The sequence below is a fragment of the Berghia stephanieae genome, chromosome 10, assembly GCF_034508935.2.
Source record: "Berghia stephanieae isolate SIO BIC M18660-M18661 chromosome 10, UCSD_Bste_1.3, whole genome shotgun sequence".
Classification (NCBI taxonomy): Eukaryota; Metazoa; Mollusca; class Gastropoda; order Nudibranchia; family Aeolidiidae; genus Berghia; species Berghia stephanieae.
Window position 1 is genome coordinate 45358951 of NC_088369.1, and position 21819 is coordinate 45380769.

The 21819-nt window shown below is 35.6% G+C and overlaps 1 pseudogene across 1 annotated transcript in view; it reads right to left on the reverse strand.

The window, feature by feature from the left end:
• The window catches only part of LOC144980680 (aminopeptidase N-like), an 83855-nt pseudogene that overhangs the window by 24874 nt on the left and 37162 nt on the right, over positions 1–21819 (reverse strand). The window contains exons 6-12 of the transcript XR_013646929.1: positions 17258–17416; positions 12541–12667; positions 7602–7722; positions 6507–6570; positions 5650–5740; positions 5229–5342; positions 3133–3267 (exon numbers count right to left, since the gene is read on the reverse strand). The product of XR_013646929.1 is annotated as an aminopeptidase N-like (transcript). The remainder of the gene's footprint in view (positions 1–3132; positions 3268–5228; positions 5343–5649; positions 5741–6506; positions 6571–7601; positions 7723–12540; positions 12668–17257; positions 17417–21819) is intronic.

Below are 21819 nucleotides of genomic sequence, written 5' to 3' on the forward strand. Positions count from 1 at the left end.
AAAAAAATCATAGAGGCCACTAGCTTGGGAGCTTGTTTATGGTTCCAAATTTTTGTCTGGTACTAATTTAACTGAAGAGCAGTGTGTTGACTTTATGCTGTAGTGTAGCATGTTTGTGTTCTTGTAAGTGTGTATGAATGTGAGTGTGGGTGGGTGTATTTCAATGTGTGTGTTTGTGCATATAGATAGTATGCGCTTGGCTAAGAAGCTCATAACATTGCCATCCGGAAGTATAACGGACCAACACACAAAACTGTGTGTATCCATGAACGTATATATATATATATATATAAATGGATAGATAGATAGATAAATTATAAAAACAAAAACCATGAAATAATAGTGCTCAACTGTTTGATAAAAGGAGCTAGAATTTCAAGTATAATTATGATTATTTAACTTCGACAACATTGTATCAAGCGTTAGCTCACATCAGGAAGTGGAAGTTACTACTACCACTTCCACTTCCTGATGAGAGCTAACGCTTGAAACAATGTTGTAGAAGTTAAATAATCATAATTATACTTGAAATGTTTATAGAAAGATAGATAGATAGATAGATAGATAGATAGATAGATAGATAGATAGATAGATAGATAGATAGATAGATAGATAGATAGATAGATAGATAGATAGACAAATATTATTTTAATATTTACCACAATGTTTGAGTCAGACTACATTGATGTTTCAGGCCTAATCAGCCATCGTCAGGACTGTGTGTTACATGAGATTGGTTTGCTGACTGTTGTTGTTTGTTTAAGTGGTTCCGGTTTATAGTTGATTAATAAGAACTTCCGGCGATGTGGACACGTATTGTACATCTCATTTTTCGTGTTGAGTGTGGCTTCATGAGGGTGTTTGATTAGAGTATATTTCTCTTACAGGCATAAGCTACATTGTTTTGATGTTGGTATGTATCCTGTTGCTTTAGATAAAATTTTTCATGAAATGTTGTGGTCTAGTTTGTTGTCTTTTAATTTCCAAATATGTTCGGTGAGTTTTGTGGATGTTTTATTGTTAGTGTTTCTAATTGTTGAGGTGTGGAGGTTGTATCTTGTTTTCACATTATTTTCTGTTAGTCCTACATATTTTTCTTGCTTGTTTGTTTTAGTTTCGGTGACTGTGGCTTGGTAAATTAAACTTGATTCTAAACATTGTTTGTTTAGTGGGCAATGTTCCTTAATTCTGCAGTTGCATTTTCTGGTGGGTGGGTTTTGCTCTTGTCAGTGGTTTATTAATATTTTTTTGTTGTGGCTCGAAATTATTTGTTCTATGTTGCACATACATGAGTAGTTTATTTTTATGGTATTCCTGTTGATAATTTTATGTAGCTTGTGGTTTTTTGGAAAGTGTGTATCAATTAACTTCAGGAATTGAATGGTTTAAAAATATCCAAAACAAAGAAAATTGCACCTTCATCTCTTTCGACATTTGCGATTTTTACACCTCCATCACCCCAGACTTACTAAACAAAGCATTGGAATTCGCAGCAAAATACACCAACATCACAGAAGAGGAAAAACACATCATCAAACACACCAAGCACAGCACACTATACTATGACAACACTCCGTAGACAAAGCGACATAATGATTTTGACGTAACAATGGGTTCGTTCGACGGTGCTGAAACATGCGAACTGGTCGGACTCTATATCCTGTCACAACTGAAACATACACACACATACATCGGCCTCTATAGAGATGACAGACTCACTATAACCAACAAACGACCAAGAGCGAACGAAAACATCAAAAAACAAATCTGCAAAATATTCCAAAACAACAATTTCAAAATCACGATAGAAGCAAACAAAAAAACAGTTGACTTCCTCTACATCACATTCGACATAAAATCCAATTCATTCCAACCATTCAGAAAACCAAACAACACCATCAGCTACATTAATAAAAACAGCAACCAACCCCGTTCCGTCATTGATAACAAACTAAAAAGCATAGCACTGAGGGTGAGCAAACTTTCGGAAAACAGAGAGATATTCAATGTCGCAGCCACCCCCTACAAAGAAGCACTCACAAAAAGCGGATACAACACACCATTTGAATACACAGACACCCCCCTCTCATGTAAACCTCAACACACAAGTGAAGAACGCAAAACAAGAAAACGACATATTACTTGGTTCAACCCACCTTTCGACAAAAACTTCAGCACAAACATTGGACAGCAGTTCATGAAGTTAATTGATACACACTTTCCAAAAACCACAAGCTACATTAAATTATCAACAGGAATACCATAAAAATAAGCTCCTCGTGTATGCGCAACATAGAACAAATAATTTCAAGCCACAACAAAAAAATATTAATAAACCACCAACAAGAGCAAAACCCACCCACCAGAAAATGCAACTGCAGAATTAAGGAACATTGCCCGCTAAACAAACAATGTTTAGAATCAGGTTTAATTTACCAAGCCACAGTCACCAAAACTAAAACGAACAAGCAAGAAAAATATGTAGGACTAACTGAAAATAATTTCAAAACAAGATACAACCTCCACACCTCAACAATTAGAAACACTAACAAAAAGACATCCACAAAACTCACCGAACATATTTGGAAATTAAAAGACAACAAACTAGACCACAACATTTCATGGAAAATTTTATCTAAAGCAACAGGATACACACCAACATCAAAACAATGTAGCTTATGCCTGAAAGAGAAATATACTATAATCAAACACCCTCAACACGAAAAACGAGATGTACAATACGTGTCCACATCGCCGGAAGTTCTTATTAATCAACTATAAACCGGAACCACTTAAACAAACAACAACAGTCAACAAACCAAACTCATGTAACACACAGTCCTGACGATGGCTGATTAGGCCTGAAACATTGATGTAGACTGACTCAAACATTGTGGTAAATATTAAAATAATAATTCGCTCCATTGCTACATGTCGAGCACTTTTCTTACCATATTTGTATCAAACACGATTCAATAGATAGAGAAATAAATAGATAGACAAAGAGCTAGAGAAATAAATAGAGATAGCAAGCGTTTACATCACTCCAAGATTGTGTGGTCCGAATTTATAGATATAACCTCAATGATTACTTTGATTTTCTTTGTCTTCATAGAAATCCAAGACACCAACCTTTGAATATGAGACATCATCAAAGATCGCGTTGATTTCGTCAGGATGGTTGACGGGCACATAAACAGGATGTGACGTGATTAATCCGTCAAAGGTGAAGGCTTTTTGAACTTCCCTGTTGACAAATTTATCCCACTGAAAATGTTTTTGAAAAAAAAGAAAAACTCTGGCTATTTCAAAGCGACAAACCAAGAGGGGGGGGGGGGGGGGGGGGGGGGGCTTGAAGTCTAACCATAAACACACTTTATAATCAGTTCATATATCCAATGTGTATTTATGGACAGGTCTGATAACCCAATTTAGTATGGACTCATTACTGTAATGGAAATATTATCAAACTAAGTCAAAATAGTATCTATTACAACAATGTCAAATCAGATCCATGATTGTATTCAGTTATCATATTTCCAAATAAGTGCATGTAATATTAGTCGGTTATTTGCTTTTTGGGGGAGTTTTATGGTGTTTGTAACTCTTTTCGGTCAAGGTTAACACTTAAATAGGAAATAAAGAAGACTTATACAGATCTGAAAATATTCTTGAGCTTTTATATATATATATATATATATATATATATATATATATATATATATATATATATATATATATATATATATATATATATATAGCGCAATATTCAATTAAATGTTCTCAAAGCACTTTACAAGAGGTCTAAAGTCAGTGAAAACTTAAAATGTAGGATGTCTGTAAGATGCTACTCAAATGTTTTTGACAGAGACAACTCAAATGTTTTTGACAGAGACAAAAATTGTGATCGGCTTTTTGCAAGGATTCAACTTTGTGTCATCCAAAGGGCGACTCACACCAGAGACATGCAAGTCTGAAGGTAAGAGCACAAATCCGTATATCTAGCATTTATCTGCCTTCAAAAACATCACACCCCCCCCCCTCCCAAAAAAAAAATAAATAAAAAAATAAAAGGTATCCTTCAAAGGATGATCAAAAATATCTACACGACAAAAGCAATCTGTCCGTTTAAATATTACTCACAATTCGTTTTGTTTTTGTTTTTAATAGTTTTACGGTGCTTGCAACACATTTGCTAGGGACCCTTTGCAAAGCGCTTTGAGCACTTTTAGTAGATATTATTATGCTATATAAATGCTCCAGTTACATTTTCACTTCTCAGACACAAGCATCATATTGCCTCTGAAACAGATGCTTACGGTTACAATATATTTGATTTAATATGAGTTTTTAACACCGTAATATCCACTGGAGGTGCTAAAAACACTTAACACAAAGTCCCAGACCAACATTAACACTTAGTATGTAAGAAAAAAACATGAAACCGCTAAGTCCCTATTACAATTTTTCTTTTACAGAGACAATACTTCTACTGGCCAGTCACTCATTTTACACCCAGCGTATGGTGAGAAAATGTAAACAAAGAGCCTTTTCCAAGGATTCTTCTTCTTCTTCTTCTTTATTCCACTTCATAGTCTTTCTGTTTGAATATTAAATTGATGAGCGAATGCTGTTGTCTTCCTCAGCTCTGTTAAGGGCCAATTATAATTTCGACAACAGAGATGTGGTACCGGGCCAAAACTCCTCTCTTGCTGTTGCATACTTTGGGCAAGTCTGAAATATATGGTGGGATTCTTCTTCTTCAAGGATTAAACATGGTTCTGCTCACAGCAGGATTTGAAACAGGAACTTACAGGTTCAAAGGTAAGTGTCAAATCACAAGACCAAATAAATAACAATGTGAAATTGTGTGTTAGCTTCAATTTAAACAACGTTTTTGTTTATTCATCTTAACAATGTCACTACCACATTATCTCATTCGTCTCTAGTGTTTCATTCATCCTGTTTTCTTGATAAAGCTCAAATCTCAATATATATAAAGGGGAAACCCGAAACATCCATTTTATCTGTTTTCATGTATTAAATTGAAACTTACATTCAATTTCACATTGTTATTTATTTCTTCGAGCTTCGAGCAGCAACATTTACATTACCACAACACAACAGGGTAAATAGTCATAATATACACCGGAATCTACCAATCAGATTGGACCTGATGATTTCCACAAACACAGACATGAACAAGTACCAAAATGTTTCAGCTTTACCATTTTCCAGTCCGGATGCACCTTGTCCACCCCCATGTATCCAACAAATGTAGCAAATCCTTCATTCAGCCACAGGTCATCCCACCAAGATGCTGTCACCAAGTCACCGAACCACTGGAATATGAACAGAGAATGTGAGTGTATAGGATTCTTGAAAGGACCTGTTGTTGTTGTTGTTGGTAGTAGTGATGGCAATGATGGTTGATGACAAAATTGAGGTTTATAATGATGAAAATGATGATGATGATGATGATGATGATGATGATGATGATGATGATGATGATGATGCTGATGATGATTATGATAGTTGCAGTGGTGGTGATGACAATGATAATCATTAATGACAAAATGAAGCTGAAAATTGTTATGTTGTATTTCTGATGATTTTGACATGACTGTAGAATGACAGTTTTTAGTATACCTGATGAGCCAATTCATGGGACACTACAAAAGCCACATATTCTCTGTTTGCCTCATTTGAAATGCCTGGAGAATACAACAAGGCCGTTTCTCTGATGGAAAAAAATGAAATGCATAATAATTTTCATCTGTTCAATCGTTTCTTATTCTGACTGATACCATTCTTGGCCCAATTGGGGGGGGGGGGGGGGGGGGGGGGGATGATTAAATTGATAAAGGACCAATTTATTATCATAATTATAGGGGTTATATTACTTGAGCTTTATAAAGCGCAATATCCACTAAATGTGCTCAAAGCGCTTTACAAGGGGTCCCTGGTCAACAGCAACATTTAACATGTAAGACAGGATATGACGCCTGTAAGGTGATATTACAATTTTTCGGACAAAGACAACACTGTTAACGGCCAGGTACTCATTTTAAACCTGAGTTCGGTAAGAAAATGTAAGTAAAGAGCCTTTTCCAAGGACTCAACTATGCACCGAGAGCGAGGCTCGAACCCAAGACCTTCTGATCCGAAAGCGTGTGTCATACCACTAGACCATATAGCCGCACAATTATATTGTGCTCAAGTCCATTTTGGCATCTTCTAAACTACTTTCCACCAGATCTATTTTATAGATCCAGCTCCCCAATCACTGCTGGGTGGACAGGGGGGTTCGGGAAAACATCTCAACTTCAAACGGACATTAGCAATGTCCCAAGTACTTTCCACCAGATCAAACTGACCCAGCTAACAATTACTGCTGGGTGGGCAGGAAGATTAGAATAAAGCATTGATTTCTACCAGTCCCGCATCCCATTGCGTGTGAAGAGAGTATTCTACTCACGGAGTTACCAAGACCTCCTAAGATATACCTGTATGTAATAAGTCCCCAGTTTTCCATGGCTCCTGCTGCAAAATCTGGAATGGCTATCATATCTGGGGAGAGAAATAGAAATACATAAACCCATGACCAAATGTCTAAAAGTCTTTTAAGTTAATCTCATGTCTACAGTTTTAAGGTCATTTTTAGAATTCAGATTTACATAAATACAAATTTTGAAAAAGTTTTTTAATTCTCAGCTAACCTTATTCTTAACATTTCGACTTTAAACTTGGTTTTCTTCCACTATGTTCATTTCGACAAAATACTAAGAACTTACTTGAAGCACGAGTAAGAATTTGAAATAAAAGGGCAGAAATCCTACTTTAAAAATGCCCACCTCACACCAACAAGTCTAGAATGATAGAAATATGTTCATATTCGACCAATATTTTAAACATGTAATTGATGTCGACCACCAAATTAAAGGATTACTTGGCAACAATGGGCTAGTCAGTTAAAGTAATGATTGGTTAACTCAATCAGCAATTAGTGTACAGAATGTTGTAAAACGTAGATTTGTGGTCTTATGGTATGTACTTGTTTGGAGTCTGTAGGTCTCCAAATTGAGTATCACTCCCAGCCAATAAAGATGAGTCCTTGAAAAAAATGTCTCTCTTTACTCACATTCATTCACCATACTCGGGCATGAAATGAATAACATCGTTTTCTCTGTCGAAAAGATATATTGTAATAGAGCCTTAAAGGCATCATGTCTTGTCGTAATGTTAAATGTACATGTTGCCTTGTGACCCCAGTATTGTTGTTTCATTTTTGATTTGGATGTCTCATTATTTTGAAAAAAATTCTTGGTATTTGGAATGACTATTGCCAACTGACAATTAAACTGTCTGAGATGAACCAAAATACTTCTCAATAAAAAAAGCAAATAAGCAAACATATAAATAAATGAATGAATGAATGAATGAATGAGTGAATGAATGAAGAAATGAATAAAGTCACTCAATTTTTTGACATTCAGTACATTAACGGTGGGCTCAAGTGAGTGGGTTTACCACATATTACTTTTAACAGTAACTGAGCTTTTGGGAGCACAAATATAGACCAGAGTTTCACAATACATCACCTTGTTTAGGCAAAGGGTATGTCGTGTTGAAATATTGTTCAAAGTAGGGTAGGACCTCTATGCCAACATTCAAAGCATATTTCGTCGAGTTCTTCACCTCAGGTCTTGCAAAAGCTCGATACTGTCAACAAAAAGAAGCCAATTAAATCAACAATTCAAACCTAATTCAAGCATAACTCACAAATGTGACCCATTGCATCGAAATGGTATTACATTAGGGTGAAGGTGAAGCAGATGCTAGAAACAGTTTTAAAGCAAGAATGATCCATAGTGTTAAAGTTTTGTTTTTGTCACTTTAAGAAATTAATAGATTCTCCTAAATAAAAAATGTAAACTTAAGCCAAGTCTCACATTATTTTAATATAAATAATATTTCCATCGACATCAATCCAACATCATACCATTGAGAGGTGTGGTAGGTCACAAGTATAAATGTGACCCACAGTGTTAAAGATGCTTAAAAACTGGATCACAATCAAAGTAAATAATAATATATTTTGGTCTGATTTATTCTCCTCATTGAGGAGATTTATGAAGGTTTTTCAAGATCAAAAATATCAAAATATAAATTTTTTGGCGTTTGATGAACCCTGATATAGGGCAATATCCACTAACCATACTCAAAGCACTTTACAAGAGATCCCTAGCCAACAGTAACACTTAACATATATGACGAGACATAACACAGACGATATTACTTCTTTTTTTTCCAACAGAGACAATGCTGTTAACAGCTTGATACTCGTTTTGAAACTGAGTAATGGTAAGAAAATTTGAGTAAAGAGCCTTTCCCAAGGACTCAATAATGCGCCAATTTGACTCAAATCATGCGTAAGTGGTGTGAAAAAAATGTGAAAAATAATTACATACGAATAAATTAAACTACTTATGCAATTTTATCTCAGCTGACATGTACTTATATTCAGATCTAATAACCTAATTTTCATGGGCTCATTGTTGTCATGGAAATACTCTCAAATCAACTCAAAATACTGTCCATTAAATCAATATCAAATCAAACCCATAATTGTGTATTTTCATATCTAATAACCTAATTTTCATGGGCTCATTGTTGTCATGGAAATACTCTGAAATCAACTCAAAATACTGTCCATTAAATCAATATCAAATCAAGCCCATAATTGTGTTTTTTCAGATCTAATAACCTAATTTTCATGGGCTCATTGTTGTCATGGAAATACTCTGAAATCAACTCAAAATACTGTCCATTAAATCAATATCAAATCAAGCCCATAATTGTGTATTTTCAGATCTAATAACCTAATTTTCATGGGCTCATTGTTGTCATGGAAATACTCTCAAATCAACTCAAAATACTGTCCATTAAATCAATATCAAATCAAACCCACAATTGTGTATTTTCAGATCTAATAACCTAATTTTCATGGGCTCATTGTTGTCATGGAAATACTCTGAAATCAACTCAAAATACTGTCCATTAAATCAATATCAAATCAAACCCATAATTGTGTATTTTCAGATCTAATAACCTAATTTTCATGGGCTCATTGTTGTCATGGAAATACTCTCAAATCAACTCAAAATACTGTCCATTAAATCAATATCAAATCAAGCCCATAATTGTGTATTTTCAGATCTAATAACCTAATTTTCATGGGCTCATTGTTGTCATGGAAATACTCTGAAATCAACTCAAAATACTGTCCATTAAATCAATATCAAATCAAACCCATAATTGTGTATTTTCAGATCTAATAACCTAATTTTCATGGGCTCATTGTTGTCATGGAAATACTCTGAAATCAACTCAAAATACTGTCCATTAAATCAATATCAAATCAAACCCATAATTGTGTATTTTCAGATCTAATAACCTAATTTTCATGGGCTCATTGTTGTCATGGAAATACTCTGAAATCAACTCAAAATACTGTCCATTAAATCAATATCAAATCAAACCCATAATTGTGTATTTTCAGATCTAATAACCTAATTTTCATGGGCTCATTGTTGTCATGGAAATACTCTGAAATCAACTCAAAATACTGTCCATTAAATCAATATCAAATCAAGCCCATAATTGTGTATTTTCAGATCTAATAACCTAATTTTCATGGGCTCATTGTTGTCATGGAAATACTCTGAAATCAACTCAAAATACTGTCCATTAAATCAATATCAAATCAAACCCATAATTGTGTATTTTCAGATCTAATAACCTAATTTTCATGGGCTCATTGTTGTCATGGAAATACTCTGAAATCAACTCAAAATACTGTCCATTAAATCAATATCAAATCAAGCCCCTAATTGTGTATTTTCAGATCTAATAACCTAATTTTCATGGGCTCATTGTTGTCATGGAAATACTCTGAAATCAACTCAAAATACTGTCCATTAAATCAATATCAAATCAAGCCCATAATTGTGTTTTTTCAGAATCTAATACCTAATTTTCATGGGCTCATTGTTGTCATGGAAATACTCTCAAATCAACTCAAAATACTGTCCATTAAATCAATTTCAAATCAAACCCATAATTGTGTATTTTCAGATCTAATAACCTAATTTTCATGGGCTCATTGTTGTCATGGAAATACTCTCAAATCAACTCAAAATACTGTCCATTAAATCAATATCAAATCAAACCCATAATTGTGTATTTTCAGATCTAATAACCTAATTTTCATGGGCTCATTGTTGTCATGGAAATACTCTGAAATCAACTCAAAATACTGTCCATTAAATCAATATCAAATCAAGCCCATAATTGTGTATTTTCAGATCTAATAACCTAATTTTCATGGGCTCATTGTTGTCATGGAAATACTCTCAAATCAACTCAAAATACTGTTCATTAAATCAATATCAAATCAAGCCCATAATTGTGTATTTTCAGATCTAATAACCTAATTTTCATGGGCTCATTGTTGTCATGGAAATACTCTGAAATCAACTCAAAATACTGTCCATTAAATCAATATCAAATCAAGCCCATAATTGTGTATTTTCAGATCTAATAACCTAATTTTCATGGGCTCATTGTTGTCATGGAAATACTCTGAAATCAACTCAAAATACTGTCCATTAAATCAATATCAAATCAAACCCATAATTGTGTATTTTCAGATCTAATAACCTAATTTTCATGGGCTCATTGTTGTCATGGAAATACTCTGAAATCAACTCAAAATACTGTCCATTAAACCAATATCAAATCAAGCCCATAATTGTGTATTTTCAGATCTAATAACCTAATTTTCATGGGCTCATTGTTGTCATGGAAATACTCTGAAATCAACTCAAAATACTGTCCATTAAATCAATATCAAATCAAACCCATAATTGTGTATTTTCAGATCTAATAACCTAATTTTCATGGGCTCATTGTTGTCATGGAAATACTCTGAAATCAACTCAAAATACTGTCCATTAAATCAATATCAAATCAAGCCCATAATTGTGTATTTTCAGATCTAATAACCTAATTTTCATGGGCTCATTGTTGTCATGGAAATACTCTGAAATCAACTCAAAATACTGTCCATTAAATCAATATCAAATCAAGCCCATAATTGTGTATTTTCAGATCTAATAACCTAATTTTCATGGGCTCATTGTTGTCATGGAAATACTCTGAAATCAACTCAAAATACTGTCCATTAAATCAATATCAAATCAAACCCATAATTGTGTTTGATTATCAGACCTGATATATGTGCATGTTGACCTCAGCTTTATTAATTGTATTAAAACATAACTCAGTAAAATCAATATTCTCATCCCTTGAGTAAGCGTGCGTATTTTCTTTTTAATTGGCAAAACAATCTATAATGATTAGAGTTTATCAGTAAAATAAAGTGCAATAAGAAATTGAAGTGTCGTCTACGTCCAAAAACATGCTAAAAATAAAATATGATATTCTGGGAGCAAATAATGTAGTTGAATACCCGACTTTTAAATTTAAAAAAACAAACCAGAATGATAACCTAATAAAACCTGTAACCTTAAGATAGTATAATAAATAATAACATTGTTCATTGATCTACAAATTATATTTCTTCACAGTCTCTTCCAAAGGAAGACTGGAATTAACTAGACATCAGTCGCAGTGCAGAACCGCAAATTCAAACTCAGTGACTTTGTGTGGCTATGTGAGTCTTTTGGGATGACGCTCACTTTCGGATTGGAAGATCCTGGGTTCGAGCTTCACTCGGCCCATAGTTCGTTCCTTGGAAAAGGCTCTTTACTCACATTCTCTCACCATAACCAGGTGTAAAATGAGTGCCTTGCCATTAACAGCATTGTCGCTGTCCGAAAAAATTGTAATATCGCCTAACAGGCGTCATGTCCCGTCTTACATGTTAAGTGTTGCTGTTGGCCAGGACCCCATGTAAAGCGCTTTGAGCACATTGAGTGAATACTGCGCTATCTAAAAGCTCAATATTTTTATTTTCAGTGTACGAAGCAAAGTAGAAATAGTGCAGGAGGGATATTGGAAATCACAGATAATGAAGACCAGATGTAAGGTGATATTATTTTTAGCATAAATTACATAATAAAACATGAAATCTTTATATAAAATTTATCGCATTATTCCTTCACTCTACATTTTCCCAGTTTATAATCTTTTATTCCTCATATTCACCTATTGTTCTTTTACCATACCCCCCCCCCCCTTCCCCCTTTTCTTTTTGTTCAAAGAATTTCTACTCCTCATAATGCATCAAGTTGGTCGAATATGTGCATTTGGTTTTAATTTATTACAATAATATTATTTATGTAAAAAGATCAGTGCCAACCATTATGCATAACGGCCAAAATGAAGTTCTGGAAGGGAAAAAAAAGAAGAAAGAAAAGTAACCTATAGAATAAAAACACCAGATAATTTTGGCACAAAATCCCCAATCTGGTAACTGTGATACAAAAAATACATTAAAAATAACAAAAAACGTACCTTAACGCCAGTAGTGGTTGTGTCAGAGGTATATTGGAAATCACAGATGATGAAGGCCAGAAGGTAAGCGGACATCTTGGGGGTTTTGTCATAAACATCGGCCACGTATTCAATGCCGTCTTCTGTCCTGATAGAAGATTTTTTTTTTTTTTAAATGATGGGTATGTTGAAGATTAACTCTCTCCTCACCAGCCATTTTCAGGATTTTCCCCAAAGCTTCCAAACCAACTAACACAAAAATATATTTCTTTATCACTCAGACATAATCAGTAAAATTCTTGCGATGCATAATTTCTTTAGCAAAACATGCTCTACAACACGCTGTTCATTTTCTTTAAATTTCGTGATGTACAAAATAACTTTGAATAAGAAAAATGCCCGTTGTATCATAAGGGATGTGACGATTGTCCTATAGTTGGTAAGGAGAGTGTTAAAATGTTGGTGGTTTCGTAACGAATGCGACGATTGTCCTATAGTTGGTAAGGAGAGTGTTAAAATGTTCGTGGTTTTGTAACAAATGCGACGATTGTCCTATAGTTGGTAAGGAGAGTGTTAAAATGTTGGTGGTTTCGTAACGAATGCGACGATTGTCCTATAGTTGGTAAGGAGAGGGTTAAAATGTTGGTTGTATTGTAACGAATGTGACGATTGTCCTTTAGTTGGTAAGGAGAGGGTTGAAATGTCGGTTGTATCATAACAAATGTGACGATTGTCCTATAGTTGGTAAGGAGAGAGTTAATGTCGGTTGTATCATAACGAATGTGACAATTGTCCTATAGTTGGTAAGGAGAGGGTTAATATGAGATCAGCTTTTGAACCAGAGTAATGTGAAAGCTGGTGGAAGAAGGGTTTTGAACCCGAAATCTTCCGTGTTTTTACGATTTTGTTCTTTTTTTTCTTCTGTCATTTCTTTGATACGGACCAGGACAAACATGCCGTTGAATAAAACACAAATTAACACCATGCGCATCAATCATGTCAAGATATGTCAATTCGACTGAAATGGTGGAATCCTGTGTTCAAGCTTGATCATTATGTGGTGTGGTGTGGCCCCAAAAACTTGAATTACAGATGTATATTGGTGGTTCATTGACCTCATATGGTTCAGGATTGTTTCTGGAGAATTTTTTGCCACTTTTGCTGCAAAGGCAACTCCCTGGTTCTTGGCATGTTCATATTGGGCATGGCATCCTCCTGAAAAGCTCATCCGAAAGATGTTCGATTGGATAAAAGTCTAGTGATCTTGATGGACATCTCAGAACATTGATTGTTGTCAGTCCAGAAAATTTTATTCCTGTTCCCTGTGACCATGTGAGGTATTCACCTTATTTGGCGATCTTTTGCTGATAGATTCATTTTATGCTGAATTAAATGTCTCACAGCTGTTCGACAAACAAAAAATGCCTTGCAACTGCGTGAAAAAAAATCCATTGGATATAATTCCTAAAGAACGATCACACTCAGAAATTGTTAGTTTTTAATACTTTTGGAAGAAATGTGACCCTTCGTCTCGAAACGGTATTAAGTCGGGATTAATTGGACCCGAAAAGTGACTTTAGAATTAAATTGATAGTAAATACCAATTTTTGAGTTTTAGCATTGTGAGAAATTGTCCTCATTCTCTAACATAACAAATTGAAACAAACCCCAAGTTTCATGTTTTTGTCAATAAATTCAATTTTTTGCATCTAAGATATCCCGACATAATACGTTTAGAGACAATGCGTCACAAATGAACGAAGGTGTCAACAACAAAAAGTGAAAAGCTTTGATTATGAACAAGTTTTCGGTACACAATGGTAAAATTGTGGCATAAAATTGTACGGTCCGGCTCATCATTGGGAGATTTTAAGAATTTTCTTCAAAATGGATGTGTGCCACCTGGGAGCGATATAATGTAGACAATCAAGACTGACCACTTACGTGTATCGAGACTGACCACTAACGTATATCGAGACTGACCACTAACGTGTATCAAGACTGACCACTAACGTGTATCGAGACTGACCACTAACGTGTATCGAGACTGACCACTAACGTGTATCTAGACTGACCACTAACGTGTATCGAGACTGACCACTAACGTGTATCGAGACTGACCCCTAACATGTATCGAGACTGACCACTAACGTGTATCGAGACTGACCACTAATGTGTATCGAGACTGACCACTAACGTGTATTGAGACTGACCACTAACGTGTATCAAGACTGACCACTAACGTGTATCGAGACTGACCACTAATGTGTATCGAGACTGACCACTAACGTGTATCGAGACTGACCACTAACGTGTATCGTGTATCGAGACTGACCACTAATGTGTATCGAGACTGACCACTAACGTGTATCGAGACTGACCACTAACGTGTATCGAGACTGACCACTAACGTGTATCGTGTATCGAGACTGACCACTAATGTGTATCGAGACTGACCACTAACGTGTATCGAGACTGACCACTAACGTGTATCAAGACTGACCACTAACGTGTATCGAGACTGACCACTAATGTGTATCGAGACTGACCACTAAAGTGTATCGAGACTCACCACTAACGTGTATCGAGACTGACCACGTCAGTCACGTGTATCGAGACTGACCACTAACGTGTATCGAGACTGACCACTAACGTGTATCGTGTATCGAGACTGACCACTAATGTGTATCGAGACTGACCACTAACGTGTATCGAGACTGACCACTAACGTGTATCGAGACTGACCACTAACGTGTATCTAGACTGACCACTAACGTGTATCGAGACTGACCACTAACGTGTATCGAGACTGACCCCTAACATGTATCGAGACTGACCACTAACGTGTATCGAGACTGACCACTAATGTGTATCGAGACTGACCACTAACGTGTATTGAGACTGACCACTAACGTGTATCAAGACTGACCACTAACGTGTATCGAGACTGACCACTAATGTGTATCGAGACTGACCACTAACGTGTATCGAGACTGACCACTAACGTGTATCGTGTATCGAGACTGACCACTAATGTGTATCGAGACTGACCACTAACGTGTATCGAGACTGACCACTAACGTGTATCGAGACTGACCACTAACGTGTATCAAGACTGACCACTAACGTGTATCGAGACTGACCACTAATGTGTATCGAGACTGACCACTAAAGTGTATCGAGACTCACCACTAACGTGTATCGAGACTGACCACGTCAGTCACGTGTATCGAGACTGACCACTAACGTGTATCGAGACTGACCACTAACGTGTATCGTGTATCGAGACTGACCACTAATGTGTATCGAGACTGACCACTAACGTGTATCGAGACTGACCACTAACGTGTATCGAGACTGACCACTAACGTGTATCGAGACTGACCACTAACGTGTATCTAGACTGACCACTAACGTGTATCGAGACTGACCACTAACGTGTATCGAGACTGACCCCTAACATGTATCGAGACTGACCACTAACGTGTATCGAGACTGACCACTAATGTGTATCGAGACTGACCACTAACGTGTATTGAGACTGACCACTAACGTGTATCAAGACTGACCACTAACATGTATCGAGACTGACCACTAATGTGTATCGAGACTGACCACTAACGTGTATCGAGACTGACCACTAACGTGTATCGTGTATCGAGACTGACCACTAATGTGTATCGAGACTGACCACTAACGTGTATCGAGACTGACCACTAACGTGTATCGAGACTGACCACTAACGTGTATCAAGACTGACCACTAACGTGTATCGAGACTGACCACTAATGTGTATCGAGACTGACCACTAAAGTGTATCGAGACTCACCACTAACGTGTATCGAGACTGACCACGTCAGTCACGTGTATCGAGACTGACCACTAACGTGTATCGAGACTGACCACTAACGTGTATCGTGTATCGAGACTGACCACTAATGTGTATCGAGACTGACCACTAACGTGTATCGAGACTGACCACTAACGTGTATCGAGACTGACCACTAACGTTATCGAGACTGACCACTAATGTGTATCGAGACTGACCACTAATGTGTATCGAGACTGACCACTAACGTGTATCGAGACTGACCACTAACGTGTATCGAGACTGACCACTAACGTGTATCGAGACTGACCACTAACGTGTATCGAGACTGACCACTAACGTGTATCGAGACTGACCACTAACGTGTATCGAGACTGACCACTAATGTGTATCGAGACTGACCACAAATGTGTATCGAGACTGACCACTAACGTGTATCGAGACTGACCAATAATGTGTATCGAGACTGATCACTAACGTGTATCGAGTCAATTGCTACTCACTGATGAAGTCTCCTGCTATTAGTTTTGCATTAACAGTTCATAAGGTGAAAATATTCACTTTATGTGGTGGGACAGAACTTTTGGAACATGGTATAGTTCTTCAGGGCCATATCATGGCCGGAATTTAATTTATCCCAGAGTTCATAGTCTGAAAAAAAAATAATTGCTTGCTACCCTTTGGATAAGATGCTAGTCGATCAAAAGTAGTTTCCAAAAGATTTAACAGACCCAGCTATCCAATCGCTCTTGAATGGATCAGGTGGGGGTGGGGTGGGGGTTGTCAGAAAAGAAATATCTCAACCATCTCAGATCAAGCGCCGTCCCTTTGCGCGTGAAGTGAGTGCTCTACCAGCGGAGCTATCAGGACCCCCTTGCAAAACATAATAAAATACAATAACTATCCTACCATGTTTGGGAGCTGTCAATGATGGGTGTGTTGGAGATGGAGATCAGATCAGACTTTCGGACCAGAGTAATGTTGAAAGTGGCCTTGATGGCGGGCTCATCAAAACAAGGGAAAGCTTTCCTGGCACTGGTGGGCTCGAACTGGGTGGTGGCCAAGTAGCTAGAAAGGATATCAGTAAAAAAGTGAAATTAAATGAGATTAAAGTCATTATCTAAAAAGAAGAAAATAAAATTTTTAATCAAATAACAAAAATAAATATATAAATAAAAAGTTGAAAGCGACTACAGTTAGTTTTCCAAAAAGAAAAAAATAAAGGACCGTCTGGATAAAATAGGATTAATTAATACCTGCAATGCATAGTACTACTACTGTCGTAAAAGTGTGAAGAATTGTGGTAGCTAAGTAGCTAAAAACAATAACAGAGGAAAAATTAGTTTAAGTTACTAAGGGTTTCAAAGAAGGAAACAAAATAAGAAATACAACAAAACAACCACCCGCTCCTCAAAATCACAACATTCGTTTTTAAACTACAATATTTATTTTTAATTCAAAAAAAGAAAAAAGAAAAAAGAAAACAAGACAAAAAGTAAGTCTAAATAGCAAAATTGTTTATTGCAGCGACAATTTTTTTTATTTTTGAACAAAATGAACGGTGTTGTTAATAAAAAAGAGTCTGATGTTCTACCATCAACATGAGAAAATAAAGGTTGTTTTTTTCATTTGGTCAGATATAAACTTAACCAGCCCAATTACCAAAAGATGAAGATAAACCTTCACTTTTTAAAGTGTTTCTAATCTGAAGTTAAGATGTTACTCTAGAGATTTTTCACCACATAATCGGTCATAACTTTTTAACCAGGTGAAATAAGAGCGATATTTTTTCACTCTAGAGTAAATGTTTCACTCCCCTAGTTATGAGCGAAAATGTAACGAAAATCGTTGCACTATAGTTTAACCCTATTCCACTCCATGGGGTGGTTTTACACCCCAGCCCTATGTTTTTCACCAATAACTTTTTTATTTTTTGAGCTAGAAAGTTGAAATTTTATGTAATCGCTAATTGTTATATGATAATTGTGACCACAAAGTATCATTTATATCAGTATAATTATATTTCAGTTATATAGGTATAAAATGTCAGATACCCTATTCCTATCCGATGGGGTGTAAAACCACCCCATGACAATAAAGAGAAAAAAATGGAACATTCCTATTTAATCCAATGGGGTGGTTTTACACCCCATCCTATGTATAGAGAAAACATGAGCAACTAAATCAAATACCTATATAAACAAGCAATAAACAGACAAGGATTTCATTCACCTATTTTGATAGTATTATATACATGTATATACAAAACACACATGAAATAGAAAAACAATAACACAATAAGTAAAACTGAGACCATAATGAGTTTTATTTTTAAAAACCAAGTGAATTTTATTGAAATTAAATTTTATCTTTGGAACAAGTGAAATATAACATTGTGGCAACTATTTTATTTTAATTTTTGATATGTATATTATATGACACGCATATCAGTTAATTTTTAAAAAACATGAAACATGAATTAAATTTATTTCTTCTCGTAACCAACTGGAAGAAATGAGTTTCAAAATCAAAATTTAATAGGGTAACAACAAAAATATCAAGTCAAATGTAATAACATAATAACTTTAAAAAGGCATTATAACAGTATTAACGTTCATAACTTTGATAACAAAGCAAACTTACCAGTCAGAAAAGACTTTGAATGACGAGAATAGTGAAGAATGTAACATCGAGCAACATGCCAATCCCCTCCCCCTCCCTTCCTTTGGTCTACCAGGGTCCAGGGTCCAACATATTTCTTTTTGTCTGTCTATCAGTTTGTCATCCTCTCTCAACTCTCTGCCTCCCATTATCTCTTGTTATCACTTTCAACAGGACTTGCATACGAGAAGTGAGTGCTCTTTACAAACAAATCTGTCAAATGAACTGCTTGAAGTTCTAAATTTCCGGTCCTTCTTCCTTGGGCTGCCCCAGCATCTCCCCTGCTCTCCTTTTCGCTTTTTGATGGTGTACCACTAGCAGTTTGTCTCATTTGTTCAGAATGGTTTGGTCTTGTGATTTTCCATATTTCACAAACATGCTGGATTGAGAGTTCTAACATAATGTTAGGCTTCCTCAGCTTTGCTAATCTGACTAATCTGCGAGATAGATGATCCTGCAATCGGCATCTTGCCAAGTCCTCCTGAAACTCTGCCCTTCTCTTTTCCTGTGCGAGAGCGCTTTGTGGAAAAATTTTCCTATAAATTATTTGAGATGAAATTCCTACCGTGTCCAACAGGTTGTAAAAAATCACCATTGGCCACCTTCGGCACTTTCTTTTGGTTGTCAGACTGTGACACATTTGGTAAACGTATCAACTCCACCTTTTGTTTGATTATAGTACTTCACCATTTCAGGTTTTCATTTGGGCTCGTCATCAACATCCTTAGAATTGTGCATTGAACTCAAAACAATTACATTTTTCTTGTGGTTTGATTTATGGCTGACTAAAGACAATTCAAAGGTGAAAGCAAAGCTTGATTCTGATTTTTTTCAAATCCTTGCCATGTTTGAATTTCTCAGGAAGAAAACGTTTGTCTCTACGAACTGTCCCAACTCCTGTCAATCCTTGCTTTCTGGGCCATAACAAAAGCTCTTTGTCCGTGAAAAAATTATCAAAAGTAATCTTTCTACCACTTTTGCAATATGGTATAGCTAATTCCTTGACAGTTTCTCCTCCTAAATTTGTCCGCCTTTCTCCACATTTTCCAAGATAGGGAATTGCTTTCAGTGGATAAGCAGTCTTATAATCACATATCTAGAATATTTTCAATCCATACTTATCCGGTTTGCTTGGCAAATATTGAAGAAACTTGACTCTCCCCCTCCATGGGATTAATTGCTCATCCACTGTAAGTGTAAGGTTCATGTCTGGAGTATATATCTTAGAAAGTTGATTGTTGATGGTATCAAAAAGATCCCTGATTGGCGCAAAAACATCCCTGGCCCTTCTGACTGTTCGAGTAGTCCTGTCGTCAAACCTTAGAGCATTTGTTAGGTTCAGAAAACACTTCATTGCTCTGGCCACAGGGTCTGCTGCAATGCCGCTCCATATTCTGTAAGCTTGGTTCATTTGAATGAGTTGAATATGGTACATTGGGATCATCAATGAGGGAAGATTCATAATTGAGATCAGCAAGGTCTTCGCGGCACACATCTGTAGAGACTTAAACATACCCCTTTTAAAATATGCTGACGATACAACTCTACAAGGACTAATTACTAATAATAACGAAATAAATTATAAGAAAGAAAGAAAGAAATTTGTTTCCTGGTGCGACAATAACCTCCTTGAATTGAATGTTAGTAAATAAATGGAACATATGATAAAGCAAAATGAAAGAACACGGTGGTCTGTGTGCATACTTACTATAGATGAATTTCTCAATATATATTAGAATTGGATTTACCGACTACATGTTCGTTGATTAAAATACATCTTTCCGGAAGTGAATCCAGAGTAGACCCTATACTATAAGTGCTTTACGTGACCCTATATGCTCAAAATTGTACAGTAGATAAGCTTCTCAAACCAAAGACAAACACACAGTTATTTTATCAGCTCCCTGCCAGACGTGGCATATTATAGGAAAAGTGATACGGCTGGCTGGCCTGGTGTCTGTCAACACTTACTGGCTAAGATGTGTGCTACATTGCATGTCTGAGTCTGATTCGCACAAATAATTGTCAAAGTAGTGCAGTATCTTTATGTGACCTATAGTAGTTGAAAGAGAAGTTAACCCTAACAAAACAAAACAAAACAAACAAGAATAGATTCAGAAGGGACTTACCTGATGTAGAGTTGAAACTTCTTTCTAAGAGTGACGGATCTGAAAGATGAACTGACTGGAGCTCAATAAAGTCTTAACTGTTTTTCAGTTGTTGAGGGCCCTTGAAATGCTTGAAAAACATTCCTATTTGCATCCGCTGCCATTTTCACTTTGTTTTGATTTTATTGTAACGAATGAATCAAATTAATATTCAAAACAAAATAGAACAACCTGAGGAACAGGGAGATAGGAACATCTGCTCTGTGGTGTAATTATTGTAACAGGAACATGTGACAAACAGGAAGGGGAAGGAATGAAAAAGTTGGATCAGAGTCAGAGTCATGGTGTGGAAAATGTAAAAAATAAAAATAGAACAAGCTGTGAAACAAAACTCTATTTTATGATCTCTGTTCTTTGCACTAATTATGGTAAAAACTGGCGGCATGAATAATAATAATAATAATATAATAATAATAATAATAATAATAATAATAATAATAATAATAATAATAATAATAATATATAATAATAATAACAATAATAATAATAATAATAACAATAATAATAATAATAATAATAATAATAATAATAATAATAATAATAATAATAATAATAATAATAATAATAATAATAATAATAATAATAACAATAATAATAATAATAATAATAATAATAATAATAATAATAATAATAATAATAATA